Below are 18,041 nucleotides of genomic sequence, written 5' to 3'. Positions count from 1 at the left end.
TGGTTTGATGGTTTTGTTAATTAGCTTATTGATGGTTTGTGTAACTTGTGTGGTGTCATGGTGTAATACATACTCTAATATAGGCAGATTGGGTACCGGTTGGTGGAGTATGCCTTGTCAACAAATAATTGTATTGGCACCGATGATTTAGAATAGTAGTATTATTGGTCCATTGATGCTTAATACTTTTAAGGTAATGTTATATGTAGCCCTAAGGGCTATATATAAGCATTAAATACACTTTAGAAAATTGTATGACAAAAGCACGCGTAAATCATTGTGATTAGTATTTATATTTTCATGATTTCCTAACTTTTTACGGTTTTCTAGTGTAAATTTAATGCTTACATGTATCCCTAAGGGCTATATATAGCATTTTCCTACTTTTAATTTTGAACAAACAATTTAATTATGTTAAAGCCTTTGCAAGCAACGAGTTAAGACATTTGAGTTAGCTCCACCCGGTACACCATAGCTTAGCTCCGACTACATCCGATCAAATCCGACCCAGGTTGTACATCTTGGCCTTTTAGTGTAGTGGGTGAGTCTCCCAACAAGAGCTAGATTTTGCATTCGATGAGGCTCAAACTCGAAACCTCCCTTAAACGACATCAAACTACTTACCACTTGAGCCAACTCTTGTTGGTTTAACGAGTTAAGACATTTCTAAGCTATATATGTGACCCAACATAACTCACTACAATCGGCTTTGATAGGTTATAATATTTGCTCATTAAACTGTATATATGTAGGACTAAAAAATAGGACAAATGAGTAAAAAAATAAAATTGAGTATGAACCTCTTGATGTATCCAATTATGTAATAAGAAGTTTTGTCACATCTTGTGTATCAAACAACAAATAAATAGGAGACTTTAATTTTAAACACAAAGCTAAAGTAAATTAAATGAAACTCCCAGCTAGCTAGTAAACTAAATGAAACTCCTACATATGTTTTGAACTTTTTATATGGATTTTTTGACAATTACCACCTACAATTGTTGTTGTTTTTAGCAATTACCACCAATAGTTTGTTTTTTTTTTTTTTAATTTTTTTTTAATTTTACTATCTACTATTTTTTAAAACATCAAACTTCCCATCTACTTGGCTCTCAACTCAAATGTGATGTCATGTGGGCCCATTAACTACTTTCTCACCTTATTTTCCTCCTTTTCTTTTGTTCTATCTTAATTTCTCATTCCTGTATATTGTACTCCTTTTAAAATTGGGGGAAAACTTCAAATTAAATTACATATTTATGTTAATTATTCCACAAATTGAAGTTTTTTTCCAATTTTGAGAAGTATTTAATACAAGGGAATGAGAAATCGGGTGAGAAAGAAAGAAGGGGAGAGAACGCTACATGTGAGTTGAGAGTCAAGTAGATGGGAAGTTTTAATGTTTTAAAAAATAGTAGGTGGTAAAATTAAATTAAAAAAAAACTATATGCAGTAATTGCTAAAATAGCAACAGCTGTAGATGGTAATTTTCAAATTTTTCTTTCTATAATTATCGTTCATGTTCTCATGTTTCTGTAGTTTAAGGATCAAATTTCATAAGACTCACTCGAGGGGATTTCTCTTATTGCTCCCTTCAAATAAGTTCATCAGTGTTAGAATCCAACTCCTTTTGATGTATTTGTTTCCCTTTATATGCTTTCTTGGAGTTTAGCTTATGTTTTCTAGGCCTTAGGTTCCATTATTGTGTTACTGTCAGTTTAGTGTTCACTAGGGATTCTACGCATGTACTACATTAAGCTCTTTAGAGGGTGAATGATTAATGAAATCTTAAGCTTTCTACCAAGTGTTGCCTTGCTTTTATGCTTGTTTGTTGTTCAATTTTATAGATATTGTGTCTTACTTGCATAATAGCTCCCCTCCAAACCAACTTGATGCACTAAGAACTCGTGGTTCGGACCCGCTTGTGCCCGCCTTGAAGTATCGGTCATCACAAGCCCCGACCACCCGCACTCTGTCGCCCAAGTAGACGTGTGTGCTCCGTTGATTTAATTGCCCGCTTGTGTTGCTTTGTGCTCACAAGCCCTCTTTCGCTCAAGGCTAGCGTTCTTGCCGCCAAAAGGCTAGAGCGCGCCGTACGTTTCGGGGTCCAAACTCCCGGACCATGACACTTAGCTTCTCCTTGTCTTATTAAAATACAATAACATATACTAAAGTATATAGATATCAAAGGATATTTTGTATGTTACTAATAATCAATGTTCTATATCTATGATGGTGAAATCGTTGAAAGTTCTAGCTACGTACTAGTCCAACTTGACAGCGGATTACGAGGTTGGTAATTGTCTAAAGTAATCGCTTCCTGCCCTAATTACGAGGTTGGCAGGCATGAGTCATGAGTGCATGAATATAAAACAAATTGAATTCGTTTTCACTAAAAATTAAAAGTAAATTGGAACGTTTGTCAAAATATTGGATGATTAGTTGATGCACATGTTTTTCCAGGTGAGTGCTTAATTTGTTAGCACCCTAGCTTAGAAATTTTGAATTTGATGATTTGTTTTAATTTTCTTATACATACATGACATACAAGTTGAATTTAATATTTTTTTTTGTTCCCTAATTGATGCTTACACGTGAACACCATCTGTCATACTACTCACACTGTCATATACATCTATAGCTAGGTAATTAAGTAGTAATTTTAATTTGAATCAGATAGTATTTTGTCTATCTTATTTTTATTTATTTTAAATATATAAAATAAATTGAGATAAAATAAGACGACTAATCAACTTAGTTTTGTTCATGAGAAATGAAGACTACTAAGTTTAATTTATAGGTAATATAAATTTAAATATCCTCCATTAAGTTAAAATAAGTTATCTAAACAAAAGATTGATGAATAAGGCTACGCTTAGTTTCGCATTTCTAAGTGATATATCATCACAAACTTTCATATGTGGCTAATCATACCGTGTAGCGAATCATCATGGGGTTACCTTATCAGTGTTATAGGGATTACTTAGTAAGTGTGACAAAAATTACTAGGTATGTAAGTGTTATAGGAGTTACTTGCTCAGTGTTATAAGGGGTTACTTGCTCAGTGTTATAAGGGGTTACTTGCTCAGTGTTATAAGGTGTTACTTGCTCAGATCAGTAGTTATTTTTATAGGAGTTATTTTGTTGTTTTACAAGCGGTCATATCACTCATATGGTATGGCCAGCTGCACACAAAATGATTTGTTATATTATTTACTTTAATATCACAACAAATAAAATAAAAAGTTCATATCAAATACTACCTCTGTTAAATGTTATGTGCAACTTTGGAATATTTTATATCTCACAAATAATACCCCAAAGTTGCACATAACTATTAACGGAGGTAGTAGATAAAATGTGTTCATATCATCTTTATTTATTCAAATGCGATCGATTAATTTCATAGTATTTATGAAAATTATATATTTGAAATTTAAATTAAACTACACGATAATTCAAATCTAATAAGACCTCAGGCGATTTGATAATTTCATAGTTATACCTTTTGTTAGCTAATAAGCCCACTTTATAAGATTATCATAAACTTTTTTTTTTTTTTTTTTTTTGGTGTTTAGAGAGTCACAAGGGTGGGGGATATCATAAACTTATTTGATTTGATTAGAAATCACTAACTTTTAAGATTCGAATTATTTGGAAAATTTGTTGAAAACCATCTTATAAAAACCAAATTTTGTTAAACCATCTTATATTTTTTTTTTTTTGGTCAAAGCACACTTGTTTTAATTTTTTTTTTTTTGTCAAAGCACACCTGTTTTAAATTTTTTTTGTTAACTCCCACCTAAGGATGGGCATGGGCCGTGCCGGCACGATTCCGGCACAGCGGCCCGCCTGTGGGCCATGGGCCGTGCCGTGAACAAAAATCTGGGAATCTGCACGGGCACGGTGGCCGGCCCGTGGGTCGGCAACTCTAGCACAGCACGCCGACACGACACGTGGCACGGCCTGTCACTGCACTAGGAATTTAATTTTATTATACGTATTGTTGTTTTTTGCTAAATTAATAAAATTATTTATATAAAATTAAACATAATTGGGTAAATAATTTATAAAACCTTAATTAAAATAAAGTTGTTCAAAACAAAATATATTAACATTAACATAAACATTAATTAATAACATTATTTATATAAAATTAAGTTGTACTAAAAAATATTTATATATCGTTTTTTATTTACGTTCATTTTTTTTAAAAAAAATAATAATAAGAAAAAAAAAGTGGCACGGTTTGGCCCGCGTCCCGGCACGGCACGGCCCGCCAGGCACATAGGTCGTGCCGTGCCGTGGGCTGGGGTGTGCCAAATTTAGGCACGGCACAGCACGGCCCGCCGCGGAGCTGGCACGGCACGCCCACCACCGCGGCACGGCCAGGCACGACCCGCGGTGGCACGGCATGGCCCGTTGCCCATCTTTAATCCCACCATTCCCCTGGATTACGACTAATTAATTACATTTTCGGCATTGACTAACATGTGCACCCCACTTTTCTTTTATTTTTCCCCCCTTTTTCCTCCATTCATTCCCCTTTTCGTCACTCCTCTTCATCATAATTTGGTTTTTATAGCCTTTATACAATTGCATGGAAATGTAAGTGCCGAAGGGGGGAATAAATGGAGGGAATAGGGGATAAAATAATAGAAAAGTGGGGTTAAGTGGGTTACGTAAGGTGCACATGCTAATCAACGCCGAAAATGTCAATCAATAGTCAAAATCCAAAAAGTGGTGGGGATCAACAAAAAATTTTTAAAATCGGTGTGCTTTGACAAAAAAAAAATTAAAATAAAAATTAAAATTAAAATTAATAAAAAAAAATAAAAATTAATAAGATGATTTTCAACAAAATTTGATTTTTATAAGATGGTTTTCAACAAATTTTCCTTATTGTACAGAGGAATAGGCAACTGACAAAAACATATTTTAGCTCGAATTTTCTTTACTTTTATTATTTACACTCTTTGTTCACTTTAGTGGAAAAATTCAAACGCAAAAGAAAAGTTGTAACCAAATAAAAAAAACTTAAAAAAAAAAAAAAAAAAGTACTAGTAAGAACCAATAATTCAAACTATAAAGTTGTAGAACTCGGATTATAAACATTGATTACTTTGAATCATTTTCTTTATTTCTCAGCCTAACAATTATAATGCCAATGTCTCCAATAGAATGCCCAAAAAATATCACCGAATTTATCCGAAATCAAGGGCATGGTGTAAAGGGTCTAGCTGATATTGGTATTACCTCTTTGCCTAACCAATACATTCAACCCGAAGAAAAGAGGTTCAATGAACAAAAAATCACCCTTACTAAAGATGGTGATGATCACTCGATCCCCATCATCGACATGTCGAATTTAGACAAGAATGAAATCGAAACACTCATTTGTAATGCTGCAGAAAAATGGGGGTTTTTCCAAATTGTCAACCATGGACTGCCTCTTAAGGTGCTAGATGAAGTCAAGGCTGCTACGCACCGGTTTTTCGAGTTGTCGGTTGAAGAGAAGGCCAAGTATTTGGAGAAGAATTCACCCTCCAAAAACGTCAAGTATGGGACTAGCTTTTCGCCTGACTTTGAGAAGATTTTTGAATGGAAGGATCACCTTAGTCTCTTTGTTACTTCTGAGGAAGATGCCCTTGCTCATTGGCCTCTTCCATGCAGGTAAAGTTGTTAGATTTAAACTTTCATTTATTTGTATTAAACCCTCTATGTCCATATTCTTTTGCTCGCTCCATTGCCAATATTATTTGTGTTAAATTTGAAACCTGAGACATGATGGAAGTTTATAGTCCGTAAAATTTTGTTTGATTTGTTATATTGTAAATTTTATTATATCAAGTTTTTATAATATTTATAGGTGTAAAAATGTAGATTTATATGTTCTAAGATATATCATGAATCTTGAATGACTTTTAAAATCAAAGAGGACAAAAATAGGGATGGATGGAGTAATTAATTTAAGCAATATGTTAGGGTGATCCATGGAACTTTTTTATATATATATTTATTAGACTACATACTCTGTATATATGGTCCCTAGGTTGCTACATTAATGATTGTGTATTACTTCCCTAGTTTTGTATTGTTTTCCTAGTTAGCAATTACCTAGATTAATTGTATATATATACACTGTCAATATATGAGAAAGGCAAGGGATTACCTTTCTACATGGTATCAGGCTATTTTCGATTCCTCTGACTCTTCTCTGTCTTTTCCTCTTCTCATCTTCTTCCTTCTGCACAACCGCCATGTCTTCTGACCCACCAGTAAAATCCGCAGCCTTCCACCCCGCAATTGCTGTCAATAATATCAAAACCGTCATTCCCATCACTTTGGAAATGAGTAAAACCCCTCTATACTCCTCTTGGGCAGAGCTTTTCAAAATTCACGTTCGTGCCTACGAACTCCTTCACCACATAATTCCACCAGACGAACCAGACACCACCACCGACGCCGCCGTCTGGTCCCGCCTCGATGCTATTGTCCTCCAATGGATATACGGCACCATCTCCCGTGACCTTCTCACCACCATTCTCGAGCCCAATTCCACAGCAAAGCAAGCTTGGGATCGCTTGCGGGACATTTTCCATGATAACAAAAGCACTCGCGCTGTCCAATTAGAAGGCCAATTCTCCAATGTCGAGATGAAGAATTTCTCCGACATCTCTGCTTACTGCCAGCACGTCAAATCCTTGGCTGATCAACTCGCAAATGTGGATGCTCCGGTGTCTAATGAACGCTTAGTTCTCACTCTCATTCGAGGCCTTCCTAAATCTTTTGATGGAGTTGCTGCAATTCTCCAACAAACCGACCCTCTACCTTCTTTTCACAAGGCTCGATCTATGCTTGCTCTCGAAGAATCAAGACTTGCTCACCAAGCCGCATCCGAAGCACTTACCGCCGGCGCCGCCCTTCTAGCCAACGGAAATGATTCTGAAACCTACTCCGATGAAGCACACTCTGTTCAAGACACCAACCGCCCTCCTCACCGCAACAACCGCGGGTCTGGTCGCGGCGGTCGCCACCGCGGGGGTGGTGGCCGGGGCAGAGGCCGTCAAAACAGCACCAACCACCACCGCGGCGGCTAGAACAACAACCACCAGGGGCCCCGTAACTACCAGCAGCAATGGCCTCCTTGGGGGCAATGGGCTGCGTGGCCACAATACCCTCCATGGGCCCAGCAGCAGTGGGTCGTCCCACCATGCCCCTACCCCTCTTGGCCTCGTACTTCTGGGCCTAGGCAGCAAGGAATTCTCGGTCCTCGGCCTCAACAACAAGCTTTCTCCGTTCAAGCTCCTACCACCCACAATTATGCTCCGACCGATATTGATGCCGCAATGCACACTCTCTCTCTCACACCACCGGATGATGGTTGGTACATGGACACCGGAGCCACATCACACATGACATCTAATCAAGGTACTCTCTCGTCTTATTTTAATTTGAGCAATCGTCGAAATATTATTGTTGGCAATGGGCATGGTATTCCAATTAGTGGTATTGGTTGTGCTTCCCTCCCTCCTCCCCACCCTCCTTTTTCCCTCAATAATGTTCTTCATGCCCCCAAACTAATTAAAAATTTGATTTCGGTGAGAAAATTCATTAGTGACAATTGGGTTTCTATTGAGTTTGACCCGTTTGGTTTTTCTGTGAAGGACCTTCCGACGGGGACAACTCTTTTGCGATGTGATAGCTCCGGCGACTTATACCCCCTCACCACCGCCATCTCTCAAGCTCAATCTCCCTCAACTTTTGCGGTTTTATCCCCTTCCCTATGGCATGCTAGACTAGGACATCCCGGCACTAATGTTTTGCGTTCTCTAAAAGGGAACAATTTTGTGAAATGTAATAAACTTTCTAGTGCTACTATTTGCTCCTCTTGTCCCCTTGGAAAACATGTGAAACTCCCCTTTTATCCCTCTCTTTCTAGTACTTATATGCCATTTGATATTGTGCATAGTGATCTTTGGACATCTCCAAAATTGAGTTCCGCCGGACATCTTTATTATGTGTTATTTTTGGATGATTTTAGCAACTTTTTGTGGACATTTCCTATTTGCAAGAAATCCCAAGTTCACTCTTATTTTCTCCAATTTCGTGCATATGCTAAAACTCAATTTGAAAGAGAAATTAAGTGTTTTCAATGTGACAATGGGAAAGAATATGATAATGGTCCATTCCGTCTATTTTGTGAACAAAATGGTATGCTCTTCCGTTTCTCATGCCCTCACACCTCATCCCAAAATGGTAAAGCGGAAAGAAAAATTCGCACTATCAACAACATGATTCGTACTCTCTTAGCCCACTCTTCCATGCCTCCCTCGTTTTGGCATCATGCCTTACAAATGGCCACCTATCTCCACAACATACTTCCATCCAAAGTCATCAATCACAAATCTCCCACTCAAATCCTATACAAAAAGGATCCCTCATACTCTCACCTTCGTACCTTCGGTTGCCTTTGCTACCCTCTCTTCCCATCTACTTCCATAAATAAACTCCAAGCACGCTCTACCCCTTGTGTCTTTTTAGGATACCCTCCTAATCATAGAGGTTACAAATGCTATGACATGTCCACAAATAAAATTTTCGTATCTCGTCATGTGCTATTTGATGAGTCTCAATTTCCTTTCTCAAAAATCCACAAACCTACTGCTTCTACTTACGAATTCCTTGATCATGGGCTATCTCCCTCCATCATTTACCAAATGAGCTCCCTCCCCTCTCCACCCGCGGCCCAACCCACAGCCACGGCCCAAACCGTGCAACTCCCACAAACCCACACTCACTCTCCTGCTGAGCATCCTCCCTCCCCTCCTCACGAGGCCCAGCCCACTTCCCCACCTCCACACAACATTCCCTCCCCTGGGCCCAATGACATGCCGCGGCCCACACAGCAACCCAACCCACCTCTCTCCCCTCAAATGGCTACTAGGAGTTCCCATGGCATTTTCAAGCCCAAAAGACACTTCAATCTGCATACTCACACCTCTCCATCTCCTCTCCCACGCAACCCAATCAAAGCATTAGGTGATACTAATTGGAAAAATGCCATGCTCGACGAATATAATGCTCTAATTAAAAATAAGACGTGGGAGTTGGTCCCCCGTCCTCGTGATGTCAATATTATTCCTTGCATGTGGCTTTACCGCCACAAGAAAGATGCTAACGGTGTTTTTGAGCGGCATAAAGCCCGACTTGTTGTTAATGGCAGGAATCAACAGGTTGGAGTCGATTGTGATGAGACCTTTAGTCCGGTGGTCAAACCGGCAACTATTCGCACCGTCCTTAGCATCGCTCTCTCCAAGTCTTGGTCCATTCATCAAATGGACGTGAAAAATGCTTTTTTGAATAGTGATATTGAGGAAACTGTTTACATGCATCAACCACCCGGTTTTCGGGACAAGGAAAACCCGGGTCATGTGTGCCTTCTCAATAAGGCTCTCTATGGTCTCAAACAAGCACCACGGGCGTGGTACCATCGGTTTGCTACATTTGTATCAACACTTGGGTTCATTCATAGCAAATCCGACCACTCTCTTTTCATATATTGCCATGGTAAACAAATTGCATACATACTCCTCTATGTGGATGACATAATTCTCACGGCCTCCTCCGACTCTCTCCGCAAGTCTATAATGAAAAAATTAAGCTCCGAATTTGCCATGAAAGATCTCGGCAAGCTCAGCTCCTTTCTCGGCATCTCAGTCACTCACCATAGCCACGGTCTCTTTTTGTCACAACAATCTTATGCCAAGGACATACTTGCTCGGGCCAACATGTCATCTTGCAAGCCCTCTTCCACTCCGGTTGACACCAAGCAAAAATTAAGTGCATCCTCGGGTCCCCCAACTGACGACCCTACCCTCTACCGAAGCTTGGCAGGTGCACTACAATATTTGACTTTCACCCGCCCCGACATTTCGTACGCTGTCCAACAAGTGTGCCTCTTCATGCATGACCCACGCAAGGAACATATGCATGCTCTACGTCGCATCTTACGATACTTACAAGGCACATTGAAGCTCGGTTTGCACCTACACTCTTCATCACTTGCGGGTTTGCTCTCATACACCGACGCCGATTGGGGTGGCTGCCCGGACACAAGACGATCCACCTCGGGTTATTGCGTCTTCCTTGGAGACAATCTCATTTCTTGGTCGGCAAAACGGCAGCCCACTCTTTCCCGATCAAGTGCTGAAGCCGAATACCGTGGGGTGGCAAATGTGGTAGCCGAATCTTGTTGGCTTCGCAACCTTCTCCTTGAGCTTCGTTGCCCAATCAAGAAAGCTACGGTCGTATATTGTGATAATGTAAGTGCAGTTTATCTCACCGGGAACCCCGTGCAACACCAACGGACAAAACATATTGAAATGGACATCCATTTCGTTCGTGAAAAAGTCACCCGTGGTCAAGTCCGAGTTCTACACATCCCCTCACGCTATCAAGTCGCTGATGTCTTCACAAAAGGACTCCCACAGCTGCTGTTCGAAGACTTTCGCAATAGCCTCAACGTCCGATTGCCTCCCGTTGCGACTACGGGGGTGTATTAGACTACATACTCTGTATATATGGTCCCTAGGTTGCTACATTAATGATTGTGTATTACTTCCCTAGTTTTGTATTGTTTCCCTAGTTAGCAATTACCTAGATTAATTGTATATATATACACTGTCAATATATGAGAAAGGCAAGGGATTACCTTTCTACAATATTAAAAAAAAAAAAATCAATCATGGGGATCTATTTGTATCGGTTTAGATTTTTTTACTGAGTTTATCCTTTAGCATAACATTAGAGTTAGACCCACGACTAGAGCCTTGATAAAATGGGTTAAATTGAAATCAGGGGTGGTTTTGAATATGTGCAAGGTGAGTCATCACGCAAAATTTTATTTCATTTTATGAAGTATTCTTTTTCTACTATATATAGAGAGTTGATCAATGATTTAATCTTCAATTATTTCATAAATTTGATAATTAGTACATTTGTATGTTTTGTTAATGAAACCTATGCAGATTGCAGATTTATGAAATTAAGGGTCCGATTTTATAGAGTTGCACCGGATCATTGTCATTGTTCGCATTTGTATCCCGGCCTACCTCTGACTAAAATGCATGATTTTCACATGTGATGATGGAAAGTGTTGGAGAAGTGCGTAAATATTCTCATGATACATCATATGTAACTGTAACTGATTTTTTTTTCAAAATTTTCAAAAAAAAAGGAACCTCGATACATGTGGGGCAAAAAAAAGGAACCTCGATACATGTGGGGCAAAGTGTGTTAGCCTTTATTAATAGTGTGTTCTATTTTCACCTGATTTTTACTTATTAGAACTTTTATAAACTTATCTAATCTAATCTGAACTTATTTTAGTTATAAAATGAACTTGGGTAGTCCTGATTAACCCTTATCACAACTTATCTGAACTTATTTTTACTAAACTTATCTTATCTGAACTTGTTAACTCTTATCTAAACTTATTTTTCTTGAAGTAATTGAAAATAAGGTGAACAAAAAAGAGCTTAAGTAGATTCTATCAATGATAGATTGTTGTGGCCACTGGCAAGTGGCGTAGGTTCATTTTTAATATAGTATTAGATCTAATTCAAAATCTTAAGACTCAAATTAATAGACTAAACTTTAGGTTGAGCTGGATCCTTTGATAACTTTCGTTTTTGAAATAAAATGTGTATAGTGTACAAACGTGGCCAACAGCAAAATAATTGGAGTACGAGAAGAATAATTAATGTTTTGAATAAAGTTGATTATGACAATGGCCATTATTTGTAATATACTTGACTTTTCAAGCTGAAATGTCATATAATCATGACTCTTTGATTTTTTATTTTTTTTCTACGCAGGGATGAAGCAATGGAATACTTGAGAAGTACTGAAAATCTGATAAGAAAACTTTGTAACATACTAATGAGGGGATTAAACGTCCATGAGATTGATGAACAAAAGGAGTCACTTTTGATGGGTTGCAAGAGAATGAACCTAACTTTTTACCCTAAGTGTCCAAACCCTGAGTTAACCTTTGGTACCGGCCCTCATTCAGATGCCTCAGTCATCACCATACTTCTTCAAGACGACGTTGGTGGCCTCTATGTTCGACGATTTGATGATGAGAGTTGGACTCATGTGCCTTCTATCAGTGGTGCTCTAGTTGTCAATGTTGGCGACGTGCTACAAATACTTAGCAATGGCAAGTATAAGAGTGCGGAGCACCTTGTAATTCCTAACGGAAGCAAGTCTAGAGTTTCAGTCCCAATTTTTGTGCATCCAACCTCAGATAATGTTGTTGGTCCGTTGCAAGAGATTATAGATAGAGGAGAAAAGCCAATTTATAAAAATGTTCTTTTCTCGGATTATATTGGGCACTTCTTTAGTAAGCCTCATGATGGTAAGGCCACGGTCGAGTTTGCTAAGTTCTAGCGTTCAATAATCATGTGTCATTAGTATTAATAAAGATGAAAGATCATGTACAAAAATATATTTACATGAAAACTTCTATAGATCATGATCTTTTAAAAATATCTTTCCTTTAATTCTAGCTAATTTAAAGCTAGATCGAGTAAAATTATTGTTTGCTTATCTTATATTTCATCGGTTCTTTTTACTATATATGTTTCATTTATCACGCTTATCAGTGCATAACTTTAACCATCAATATCTTTATATAATTTAAATTAGTAAAGATTACAAAAAATAAATATTATAGAAGTATGCATGTAATGAAACAATTCTAAGAACATCTTATATGACTGTTTTCCTTATGTATAAATAGTAAAATTTAGTCGAAGAAGAATGAGTTAATAGTGGCAAAGTCATGTTGTTGTTGTCAAGATAATAGTGAGCTTATTGAGCTTATGTAAACAAAAGAACTCTTTAGTTTACAATAGTAGTACGCAATTTAATGCACCAAAAAATAAAAAGTTGATATCGTTAACTGAAAGCATGTCAAATAGTCATAAGACCAAATTGATTGAAAATTCGAAAAAAATAAAAATAAATCAATGTTGGACAAAAAGTGATAAGGTGAAATGGGTACCATTTGGAGAGACAAGTACTTAGACACTTTAATATTGGGCTCGATTTAGGCAAAATGTTGGGCTTCTATATGTAGCCAGTCTCTGACTTTGCATCAACAACTGTAGCCCAAAACGATAAAAAATATACGTTGACTAGCGTTATTTGAATAGAGGTTTCCTTTTTTTTGACGGGAATAGAGGCTTCCAGTATTTTTTTTATTTTATTTTATTTATTTATTTTTTTTTCCTAGAAGGAGGTTTCCACAGAAAATCTTGCGTGGACCTATTCCACAATAATATTATTGTGGACCTAAGGTTTATACACACGTACACGGCATTATATTAACATAATGACCCCTAATTATATTATAGTAACTTTATTTTTAGTGCAGTAACATTTTTTAAAACTTGTGTGACCTTTAATGTTATTATAAACTTAAAGTACGACATTATGTTGAAGAGTGACCTAATTTTAACATAGTGATCTTTATTATTCATATTGACCATTATATTAAAAATTTCATTGAAAAAAATTAACCTCCTATAGCTTTTATAATGTCACACTAACTTTTATTTCAATATAATAACTTTTATTTTAATATAGTGACCTTTCTTTTATTAATAAAACAATCATATTGTCTTTAATGTTAATGATCCATAATAAATTAGTGTGAACCAGGTCCATTTAAGAATTTTTAAGGTTTTCAACTAGAATAATAGATGGCAAATTACAATTGTCTTTTTAATTCTAAGTGAAGGAAAATCTGGAAGTTTGGTTATCTATTGGAGTACTTAGGAATAAGAATGTAGCTTTTTGTTACCAACTCGATCAAATAAACAACTACCAATTGCATACTAATTTACCAAAGCCCTTACTTTATACTCGGTACTAATAAATTACTAAAACTGCCTACATTTCATATTTTTTGCAGCTTTAAATATTATATTTTTATGTCCTAAAATTTCAAATAATATGAAATGAAAGTAGTATTAATAGCTAATCAAAGCATGCATATAATGCAATTTGCTAGTAAAAGTAACAAATATGATCAACTATTGGTACCAGGTACTGTTAACTAGGGTTTGTTTAGCATTACTGTGGTTTTCTTTTTTTGGTTTTTTGTTTTTCAAAATCATATGATATATGTCCATATTCTTTTGCTTGCTCCAATACCAATATTATTTGTGTTAAATTTGAAACCCAAGACATAATTTCCGGTTAATCTATAAAAGATTATAGTCATGTGAGATTTTGTTTGATTCGTTTCATTATAAATTTTATAATATCAAGTTTTTATAATATTTACAGGTATAAAAATATAGATATACATGATTTAAGATATGTCATGAATCTTGAATGACTTTTAAAAATCAAATAGGACAAAAAATAGGATAGATGGAGTAATTAATTTAAGCAAAATGTTAGGGTGATTCATGGAACTTTTTTTATATAATAAAAGAACAATCATGGGGATCTATTTGTATTGGGGTTTAGCTTTTTGACTGAGTTTGTCCTTTAGCATAACATTAGAGTTAGACCAGGGACTAGAGCCTTGATAAATTGGGTTAAATTGAAATCAGGGGTGGTGTTGAATTGAAAACGTGTGTAAAATGTTCCCATGATACACAATACATTTTTAATATTCTTCCATCTTCAATTTGTGTTAGTTTATGGTTTTGTCTTTATAGATGAGGAAGATGAAGCTTCATTTACTAATTTTTATGGGAAAATAGCTAGTAGATCGTAGATATTCCTATGTTAATTATTAATAACACAACAATCAACATTTAGACTTATGACTACATAGTTGCATACTTGTTTCTTCAATTTGAAAGCTGATGATACTTCAAAATCAATGAAGATTTGATGTTAATTATTATTTTTTATTTTTTATTTTTTTTTTAATTTTTTATAAATAACCGCAAAACAGTTTTGTTTTTTTCCTTGTTTATTAATTTAAATAATCATCAAAGTCAATTGAATGGATGGACAAGATTTACAAATTAAGGGTCTAGATTGAAAATAATTACAATAGCTATAATTTTATTGTAACCATTGAAAAGTCTTCCTTAAATCAACTATTTAAAATTTTGTTGCGGGAAATTGTAACTTCTATGTATTATGTGTGACTTGAAATCAAGTACAAATGACATGCAAAAGACTAATTGTTGAGCCTGTTGACACCGAAATTTTGTTAATTATTAGGTGTCAGATATATGTAAATAAGGAGATAATATCAAAAAATATAAAATATTTATCTTCAGAATCTCATAGATTATTATCTTTTACTCTACGACACTCTATATAAAGAGGGTCGTATCTAGGGTTTAATTAGGCTCAGATGGAATAAGTCACAAAGACCCCATCTCCTCCCTACTACCAAACATTGTAGGAACATAGTATGGAATAAGCCGACAAGGCCCGTACTATAAACAAATATCAAAACCCTAGCCCTTTGGAGAGAGGAATCAAGAGATCTACGAGAGTTTTTACCCACAAATCATTAATAAAATCATTGTTCCCGTATATTTTTCTGCCTCTTTAATTATATATTGCAGGTTTGAATATTTATGGTTTACAGAGCCTATGAATAACCTACATGTGAGCATTCTCTTGTCCCACACTAAACACTAAAAGGGGAGTATAGTGGTAATGGAATCCCACATTGAAAGAATTCAAGAGTTACCACCACAATATAAGGCTAAAGGGCTACTCCCCTCATTGCCATATGGTTTTGAAGTAGAACCTCCTTGGTCTTGTAAAGTGGTGGACTTGCACTCACCCGTGACAGGTGCGGCCCAAACCCGTAATTAACACTATTTTCAAATGAAAATTTTTCTCGACCTAAGCTACATGATCTTGAGATGATTTGATCGAGTTGAACTGTTGAAGGTGATAAATTATTTCTTTTTTTTTTTTTTTTTTGACACAGATAAATTATTTCAATACCTTTCTAACAAGTTGTTACAACTTATAAGCTAATTAATGTTAAAAAAAACATAAGATTATTTTTCGTATTATAGTTGCTTCATCAATAGCTATTAAAAGTTGAAAGATTCTACCCAAAAAGTCCGGATGAAAATTTGTAATTTTTTTTTTTTTTTTTTTTTTATATTTTGTCTTAATTGTGTGTCCTATTTTCTACTAATGTTATTTCTTGAGAAATAATCTAGAGTTTCTTTACGCTTTAAAAAAAATTAATGGTTGGACAACAAGGTGTGTATGTGAGCTGAGAAGCCACCAAACAAATTTAAGTCATCAAGATGTGACTTTTGTGAGAGAGTTGAGGGAGATTGTTGTATCTTTTTTAAATGCATCTCTTCTTTTACCGTACCCTTGCTTGGTGAAAGCTAATTAAAGAGTATGTCATTTTGACAAAACCGTTATTATATCTGTTTGTATGTTATTCATCTTCTTTATTTACTTTTCATATGCCATTTTTGTTGTCAATGCTCTATACAGCTACACTAATCAAACACACTACCTTAATCAATCAATTCGCTTTAAGTTCATAGTTAGACAATGAAATGTACTAGGTTTTTTGTATTAATGGAAGCTTTGAAGGTGAATAATATAAAATAAGGTAAAATATTGGTATGTATTACAACTAAGACGACTAAGGCACATCAAAGGACAAAAAAGGTTTGATCGAAGAAAAAAAAAAAAAAAAAAACTTTAATAAATTATTTACATATTATGCGTTTGCAAGACCAGGCCAAACTCAATCGTATCTAAGGAAATTAATAAAATTATTACAAAGCATTTATAAACGGGTCAATATCTTACGGAGTAATAAATTTGTATATGATGACCCAAAACTGTAACATAATTTGTTGTGACATAATAATAACATTAAAAACTTACTCTAGCTAGTATTATGCACAATGTGATCTGATGCAATTAACCAAATGTATCATCCAGTAGCCGGCGGTTGAAAGCTGCACACTTGATCGGAAGAAGTGGGTAGGGTGAATTGCGGTTGACAAGGCGCAACAGGCGGCATAGTAACAGGACGAACAGGTGTAGGTGATGTTCTTATAGGAGTGGTAAGAAATTGTGGATTGCATAAAACTGGCGTAAATTGAACCTGGGCTTGAGGGATGGCTTGAAATGGAAAACCATCACAACTAACTCGAACCGGTTGAACCATTGATGGATACCCAGAAGGAGTCATTTGAGATACCCAAGGCCTGGATTCGATTCCTTGGAACATCCTTGGTTGCATCATCATCTGTGGTGCATATGCACTCTGTAGTTGGCTTTGTCCACTTGACCTTGACATAACCTGGAAACGTTATTGTTGGTAACATGGACTGGAATACATCATGTACGAACAAAATTCGAATTAATTGTCGTGATCAATATGTAAATACTCCGTTGTACATGTCATGAATGATATGCTTAATTTTTTAAAAAAATCTCGTACTAATCAACAATAGCGCTAGTTTGGTCTACAAACAAGGCTTAGCAGCTTTTATACTCAATTAGTCAATTGGTAATAGAAGGAGATACTCCTCTATCTTATAAAGTGAAACAATCTCTCTTCTTTCTCTAATATGGGACATTCACAAGTAGGTTATAATGAGTTTCAACAGTATCTATGATCTTTTGGTTAAATTAATTAGCTCTAAGCTAGTTCGGGATTGATACATACTTAATACTATGAAAAAAATGAAGCCAAATGCACAAGTAGAAACGAGGAATTGACGACATACTACGTATGACAGATTGACAGTAATGAAAAGATAAGGGTTTATACATCAATATGAAGCTTCATGGATCTGATGTAGTCAACGGCTTGTTCAAGGATGGACGCATGGTCTGCCGCCTGCAACATTATGCCAATAATATGTACACTTTTCGTTAAAGTATCATTTATACAAAATGCGAATACTCTGTGGTATTCATGTGAAAGTTTCAATTTAGATGCATTACCCTTTATATTAGTTAATAAATTAGCTTAGATCCCGTGTAATGCACGATTTTGACAA

General features: G+C 36.0%; 1 pseudogene; it reads left to right on the top strand.

Moving 5' to 3' along the window:
• Nucleotides 1-5,161: 5,161 nt before the first annotated feature.
• Nucleotides 5,162-12,453, top strand: LOC145610852 (feruloyl CoA ortho-hydroxylase F6H1-3 pseudogene; annotated as a pseudogene).
• Nucleotides 12,454-18,041: the final 5,588 nt, after the last annotated feature.

Source organism: Chenopodium album, chromosome 24 (assembly GCF_948465745.1).
Source record: "Chenopodium album chromosome 24, dcCheAlbu1.1, whole genome shotgun sequence".
In the NCBI taxonomy this organism is placed as follows: domain Eukaryota; kingdom Viridiplantae; phylum Streptophyta; class Magnoliopsida; order Caryophyllales; family Amaranthaceae; genus Chenopodium; species Chenopodium album.
Note: the sequence above shows the minus strand (reverse complement) of the source record. Positions and strands in the feature narration are given on the sequence as shown.